Below are 8,017 nucleotides of genomic sequence, written 5' to 3'. Positions count from 1 at the left end.
ACAGAATATTCATTTAGTATGTGCCAGGTACTGTGCTTAGCTTCTTAGTGTGTTATGTCCTTTGGTCTTCTCAAGAATTTTATCAGGTATGTACTGTTCTTGCTCTCCTTTTATAGATTGAAAAAAATGAGAGATTTTAAGTAGTTTGCCCAAGGCACCATAACTAGTAAATGGCATAGGTGTCTCTCCGACCTAAGACTGGCCGGCACTACTCTGTACTCTTAACACTTCTGTCATGATATGGTGGGTTTGTCTTATTACCTTGGGCATTTAAATATTTGAAAGAAATAAAGTTTGTGAATTATTTACAAGAAGACAGCAGATTGTATTCAAGGTTATCTCTCTTTTACTTTCATTAATTTCTATGATGGTTTTTTTTGTGTGTGGTGTGTGTGTGTGTGTGTGTGTGTGTGTGTGTGTGTTTGAGGGATTATATGAGAGTGATGATATATGTAGAAGTCAGTGATGATTACAAAATTTTTTCCTGCATATAAACCTCATTTTTCATGAGGGATCTTTGGAAAATGGTTGTGAACAACTACTGTAAACTGTACATGTTATACACGACTAATTAGAAATTTATAGCTGAAAGAATAACAGATACAAAAGTGATAACACAAGAGCAACTTAACCAAACAAAAGATATGAAGGTATATGTTAGAGTTAAAATAAATCTGGCCAGTTCTTAACTATTCAAGGAGGTGCAAACTCTCATGAACTATTTTTTTTCTTCTGTCAGCAGGTAAAGACATTTTCTTCTTTCTTTCTTAAAATTTCCTTTCTTACTCTTGAACATCAAAATACTCGTAGACACGAGATGAGTCATTTTAGAAGTAAGTGCCTCCTCAGAGATCAAAAGAACACTTTTTTTTGTTTATGCTTTTTAACAAGTAGGGAAGTGGCAGTAACCAGAAGAATCTAATTACAGTAGTTCCCTTTATGTAACTGCATTTTCCTTCTTTAATTGTATATTGCATTTAAAACATTGAGACAGTGGTCTCATGAAGCTACAATAGACTGGTTAAGCCTTCAAGCGATTTTTCTAGAAGGGAAGGGAAAGGTGTAATCTCCCATAGTTCTAGTATAGGTAACCCACCAAGCCCTGGGCTGGGTGAGAGGCTAGTGAGAACTTTCGAAGACAGGACCACAGTTTAGAGCACATGTGTCAAACACAAGGCCCGCGGGCCAAATCCGTCCCGCCAGGCCTTGCAATGTGGCCTGCACTGTGCTGTCATCACTGCACTCCGCTGCGTTTCCATCACAATGACAGTTTATGACTGTTCAGTAAACCATTCTGCCCGCGATTTAGGCTGGATTTTAGATTTTGGCCCCTTCTCTGATTGAGTTCGACACCCCTAGTTTAGAGCTATAAATGGAACTTAAGTGTTTTCCCAGCTGGAAGCTGTCTGTGTGCAGTTTATGTCATGTGGCCCAATGCAAGGTTTAACTAAACGGTCTGTCTTCCCAAGGTTTATCTGTGGTCATAATATTCTACAAGTAAAATATAAATGGCATTAAGGTGCTTTGAAATGTACTGCACCTGGCTGTAGTTCTAGGAGCTAAATGACAAAAAGAAAAGAAAAGGGACGCCGAAGAGAGAAGAAATTCCGCATTTTTGTTATATTGAGCAGATTTTCTTTAAGACACTTGCCCTAATGGTGTTAATGGGCTGTAATGTGTGTACCCTTATCTTTACAAAGTCCTTTCATTTTTTTTTTTAAAGTAGAACCATTAAGGAAATTAAATGTGAGGGGAAGCTGGGGCTGAGGATCTGACAGCTTTGCGTGTTTAATGTTTTTTGTTGTCCCTGTAGGCTTTCCCAAGTATTTTGTTCAAAAAGTAGCTAATATAAATATCAAAATCTGCTTTAGGTAGAACAAATACCTTGATTTTCAATTTCTCATATGAGAAGTGGTTTGTATAAGTTTTATTATGTTTTCTCATACTCTATTTAACATGTCAGTTATATAGAAATATATTTTATATGATCAATTATATTTTATCATTAATGTTATATTTACATTAATGTTAAGTATTCATTGATCACATGTGGTTCCACATAAAATATATATTTCTGCCTCCTACTTTCTGTAGTGTGCATTCTATATTTGTACTTTTTTCTGTTGTGTGTTTTCTGCATATACACACATACACATACCCACTCTCGGTCCCACTCTCTGTAGAGTGCACTTTCATAAGCCACCATGAACAATTTGGGGAAAGAGGCAGTTAATGAGTTAATTAATTAAGTAAACAAAAGAGCTATACTAAATTACAGCCTAAATACCTAACACCCTCCTCTCAAACAGCCCTCCTCTTTACTAGATCCATTAGCCATAAGCTCTGTGAGGGAGAGCAAGGAAAGAGAAAGGCCATATGCATCCAACCAAAGTGCAACTGATGAAAAGGGTCAAGGGCAAGCAAATTTTTATTTTAATGTTACTTAACCCTTTTAGTGCCCTGGAAAAGGAACACGGAGTTCAACCAAAGGGTACCATCTGAAACCCTGCAGAGCGGACCATATAATAGCTCCGAGGGAGGCAAAGAGGAGAACACAGGCTGTGGGGCCATTGGCTTGGGAGGGGTTAAGCAACTTTATCTGACCTTCAGTTCTTTGACTGAACAACTAATGACCTGACCTACAGTCTGGAGAAGTTAAAAGCTAGAAGTGAAGCCAGGGCTCCTCAAGACTCCAACTGGCATTAAATGACAAGGAAGAATTCAGAGGCCAGACAAAGCTGTTATTATGAACCATTGGTGAGGAAGAAAATGAAATTTTTAAAAAGAAGGGGCGCAGGGGGCGGGGGGGGGGCAGAAAAAGCAAGAATGGAAGACAAAACTTAGGAATAAATTTATGCTCCATTTTTAAGTAAACTAAACCTCAGTTATTAAAATATTTTTCCCTTTGTTATTAAACTAATTTGATAAAGTTTCAATTGCAGAGTATTTTTAATGCTGCTAATGAAAGTGCTGATAAGTATCGGTGTTCATGAAAAGTTTATAACTCTTGCAAATAAAATATGATCATCAATTATTTTTTATTTAACTTCTCATTTCCACCAAAAGGCATGTGACATTTATAGATGAAGGCCTTTGGAAATGATGCCGGCTATCATTTCAGCAGGAAAAAGCATCTTGATTTATTTCCTTGCTCTCTCATTAGAAAAATATTCTAATCTTATGGGCTTAATGGACCCGGAGGATGACCAAATTGCAAAAGATAAAAACATGAATGTTAGCTCAAGATTATTAAAATAAAAGGTCTTAAAAAAACAAACCCTTAGGATCATAAAATGCTTACCAGAATTTTATCTACTCATACTTTGGAAACTGAAATATGTGTTAAACTAATTTGAAAATTAACAGGAAAAAAAAAAAGTACTGATTGTGGAATTAGGGGGTCATTCAGGCCAAACTATTGTAGATACAAGTGAGTTGATATAGACAAAGTGCCTGTATTGCTCTAGGTCTGACATGTAGGAATATCCGATATAGTCAGGGAGTACTATGTTCATCTTCCATCAAAATCCATTTATTAAATTTCTAATTGAAATTCTCAGGAAACCACAATGGCACGTGGAAGCTCTGCTTTCTGAGGGACACTTGGTTGTAAACGTATGAAAGAAGATATAGAGGCAATATAATTTTTAAAACATAAACTAAGACTTGGGTGGGAAATATGGTGTCAACATAAAACAAACATGAAGAAAACGTGCATTTTCAGATGAGGCGAAGGCTGGCTGTGTGATCACAATGGGAAGGAACAGTCATAGTAGTGCCTTGGGATTGACCTGCCCGGTTAACATTGAAGATCTGTGGCATGGCATGAAATAACCAGCTTTGGTGAGACGTATGGTACAGAACTCAGAAACGCAAACTTGGAGCAAAATAAACACAACATGCAAAAGATGTCATCATTTAACCTGTCCTCGTTCACCTTATTGTCTAGACCTAATACTTAATTCTCAGACCTGTGTCTTGATAATCCTTGTCTCAAGGATCTTCCCCAAACCACCACCTTCAATAGGCTCTTGGATTTTATGTGCTTCCAGGGTAAATCCTGAGTAAATATCCCATTAACCCTATTAAGACCAGGGACTCTCCTCTAGTTTTGTACTTACTAAAAGGAAATCAACAATTATGGTTGTTTTCATAGTTTAAACCTTCCATCTGGGAGTCCCTTGTACAAATTTCCTTTCATAAGCTTGAACCATGTAACCATGAACTACAAACCATCACCAAAATTGGGGATTTTTAATTTTTTTCTTTGGAAAGATAAGATGAACGATTTGAGACTACTGTCTTTTATGTCACAGTATACTCAGAGTCAACATTTCCCAGAAGATAATTTATTTTATTAAAAAGTAAAATAGGAATGCTTACAAATTCCTTAGAAAAAATACAACTCTCCCTTTTCCCTCTTTCTCTCCCTATCCATCTCCCTCTCCTTCTCTCTCTTTGAATCTAAATAATAGCTTGTCATTCTTTATAGGATTATCTAAATTACTGAGTGTAATGTAAGTCACCCAGTATCTCAGTTGAATCCAAGGAAAACTGGATGGCCTCTCTTAACCTGTCTTTGGTGTATCTACTATTTGTATCAACTGAATTACATTTAGATTCTCTCCAGGGAAGAGAAAAGGGTGTTCGGTGCCTCGGAGAAAATCATACCTGAATGAAGAGCGGTTGGCATAAATAGCTAGATTTAGCCACCAGAAGTGGGAGTTTCGGGTAGTGTTACAACAGTCACTTGAACCCACATCATCTCGCTGTCCTGATGACAAGCATATGAGGGAAGATGACTTTAAAAAATTACCAACTTTGATTATAAGTCGTCTTGCTGTGCCTTTTCTAAAAGCAGAGAAGGGGGAGTTTGTCCATTTTGAGTTGGGGTTGTCTGCAGCAGGGTGACTGAGACAGAAGCAGCCACTGGTGACAGTGACCCACCTAGAAGAATGCGGCCTGGAGACGTGAGGGCAGCTATGGCTGGTGAAACCCTGGTATCAGATACCAGCTATGCAGGTGGAACGCTAGAGGCTACCACCCCAGGGAATTATGAAATGATTGAAAGAAGGAATTTTATCTGCTTTATTCGACACTGTTTTCCTGAAGCCAGCATTGGGTCTTATTTAATTTCCAGTTCACTCCAGATAGGGAGGTAATGTGTGTTTGAGAAAAGGGGATGGGGTCCTGGTGAAGGAGGAAGAATAAATGAACAAGGTACAGATGGAGGAAGTCAGGAAGGATGTTTCCCTAAACAAGGGGAACATTAAATCACAGGAGGCACTCACAGAGGCCATGCAGGAGGGACCACGTGAGGAAATGCCAGGGTCAATCAGGAGCAGAGGAACGGGAGGAAAGCGTGGGCAAGAGCCTTTATTTTCATTTCTGCAGAAAGGAATGGGTGAGGCGTGATAAACAGGCTTAGGATTGGCTGGGCTGAAAAATGTCCGTGGGCTGTGGGGCCCAGGGGCTGTTTCAAGTTGTCCCCAGGCCTAGGACTGAAGCCCGTTTCTGCGCTGGCTGTTAACTGGGCAGAGCTCCACTGCCAGAGGCTGCCTACACTCCTCCTCATGCGTCCCAGGTGGCTCTCCCACAAATGAACCCCTTTTATACTTTGCATCTGACTTCCTTTGCTGCATTTCCTGAAGGCAACCAGTTTGCCATCCTTCCACTGCCCTCTTGATATACCGATTTTAAGCTGTTTATTCAGAAACAAGACTCAGAAAGAACCTCTGAAGCTCCTCCTCTCTTCTATCTCTTTCCTGCCCAAGAGATGCAGACAGAACATTTTGCTCAGGCAGGAAATGTTAGGGTGTTCTCCTTAGCCTAAGTGGAATTAAGTACCAAAATAATAGAAGTATAATATGCTAATTAGACCAGACGGCAGGATGACCTCCTGGTCGACCTTCCAGACGAAGTCGAGGCTGCAGGGGCCAAGCCCCTTGCATGAATTTCATGCACCGGGCCTCTAGTGGTAAATAAGAAGACTAGTCACCCCATATAGCATTGTTTCTGAGTTGCCTAGCAAGAATTTTCCAGCTTTGTGTGTTCATTATTCCTCAACTACCTGTAAATCACCATCCCTGCTTCAGAAATCTAATTTCTCATCCTCTCCCTTTCTTCTTTGTCCAAAAATGTTAAATATATAATGTTGCCTCACTCTGGAATTTCATGCTTATGTGGCTTCCCTATGCACATGTATTACAATTTTGATTTTCTCCTATTTCCCTGTCTCTGTTAATTTGATTATTAGCACAGTAAAAAGAACTTAGAAGGTGGGAGGAAAAGTATTATTATTATTATTTTTGGCCCCATACTCTCTTCCTCAGGGTGGAGAAGCTTTTCCTGTTTACAAGGGCTCCTATGACTGTATATAATCATGGATTGGTCCTACACCAATCATCCAGGGATCTTCCCCTATTTAATTTAATTAATTGTCATTTAAAAATATATTTTCTTATTGATTTCATAGAGGAAGGGAGAGGGAGAGATAGAAACATTAATGATGGGAGAATCATTGATCAGCTGCCTCCTGCACATCCCACCCCTGGGGATCAAGCCCACAACCCGGGCATGTGCCCTGATCAGGAATCGAACGGTGACCTCCTGATTGACCTCCTGATTGATGGACCAATTCTCAACCACTGAGCAATGCCAACCTGGTGAACTCCTCCTATTTTAAAGCCCATAATTTTAATTACATCTGCAAAGTCTCCTTTGCCATGTAACATCATGTTCCAAGTACCAGGGATTAGGTTGTGGACACCTTTGGGAGCCTCTCTGCTTACCACTCACAGTCATTTACTTTAACTCCCAGTGACCCTCATGGGCCTTCGTGTCTCCTGTCCTGTACCCCTGTGTGTCCAAAAGACCTGGTCCTCAGAGGGCACACACTTCTGCCAGGAGCCATAGCAACATTTCCCAGCCATCTAACTGTAAATAACCATCAGGAATAGGGAGCACTACCTGAAAGAATACATTCAAGTCATACAAAATGCACAGATTAGATAAAGCATCATGGTAAAAGGGGGTGAAATATATTGTGCATGCACTCTTACACTCAGAGCAAAATTTTCTGTCTTCCGAAGGCACAGTGGGAGGCAGAGAATCACTGTGGTGTTTTCAATTTCAGGGGAAGGTTGGGAAGACAGTGTGTTCTGATAAGCTCCATAAATGATAGAAGGGAGGGAGCCCATGAAGGGGAGGGAGAAAGCATTCCAGACATAGCTCAGCCCTGGGAATGCACAGATGAAAGGGGTGACTTGCTTTCCTATCTGGGTGGAGGGCCCTGCGAGGTGGGGGAGTCAGGCAGAGAGCCGGAGGGTCCTGAGAAACCTGAAGGGAGCTGTGAACTCCACGTTGCAGCTCTTGGTCCTGATATGCAGAGAGGAGACTAAAAAGCTACATTAGGGTGTTCAGGATGAGTGTACAATGATCAAAGTGGTAGGAAGAAAAGATAATTGGGGGTGAAATATTAATGACTAACCTTAAGGAGAAATAAATATGGCCATGTTTTTACTGTGTTATATATTTTCTTTTTATCAGCTGAAACTGCATTAGAAAAGAAGAAATTGGGCAATTGAGGAAACTAAATGTTAAAATCTTGAGAAGTTATACAAAGCTTAACAATTAGCAGTTAAAAATTTTCTCCTTTTTTTTTTTTTTTTTTTGAGGGCATTCTGGTAAAAGCTGGAAGACCTGCTGGACAAATCCAAAAGGAGCTGTAAGCACTAAAAAATGTCCCCCCAGTCTTATCTAAACTGTTTTTTGCTCAAGACAATCTCTCAGGCTTCACTGGAATGAGATGTTCTCTGTTGCAAAGAGGATACATTACTCAGAACGAGATGATGAAATAACATGTTCCAAAGTTCCAGATTGCATCAACAATGGGAATGAAAACTTTCTTCTATAAAACTGACTACTACTTTATTTCAGGCTACATTTTTTTTTTTTAAAGAGGTGGTGTATATAAAACCCTAACCCTCAAGTGTCAAAGAAAATGACTTGAAAATAA

At 39.7% G+C, this 8,017-nt stretch overlaps 1 non-coding gene across 1 annotated transcript; it reads right to left on the bottom strand.

The window, feature by feature from the left end:
• Positions 1-7,673: 7,673 nt before the first annotated feature.
• Positions 7,674-7,736, bottom strand: LOC118718727. The gene has a single exon (XR_004987906.1). It is a non-coding gene; the product is annotated as a U7 small nuclear RNA (small nuclear RNA).
• Positions 7,737-8,017: the final 281 nt, after the last annotated feature.

Source organism: Pipistrellus kuhlii, unplaced genomic scaffold, assembly GCF_014108245.1.
Source record: "Pipistrellus kuhlii isolate mPipKuh1 unplaced genomic scaffold, mPipKuh1.p scaffold_m20_p_14, whole genome shotgun sequence".
Lineage (NCBI taxonomy): Eukaryota > Metazoa > Chordata > Mammalia > Chiroptera > Vespertilionidae > Pipistrellus > Pipistrellus kuhlii.
The sequence above is the reverse complement of the archived record's forward strand: the minus strand, read 5'-3'. Positions and strand labels throughout refer to the sequence as shown.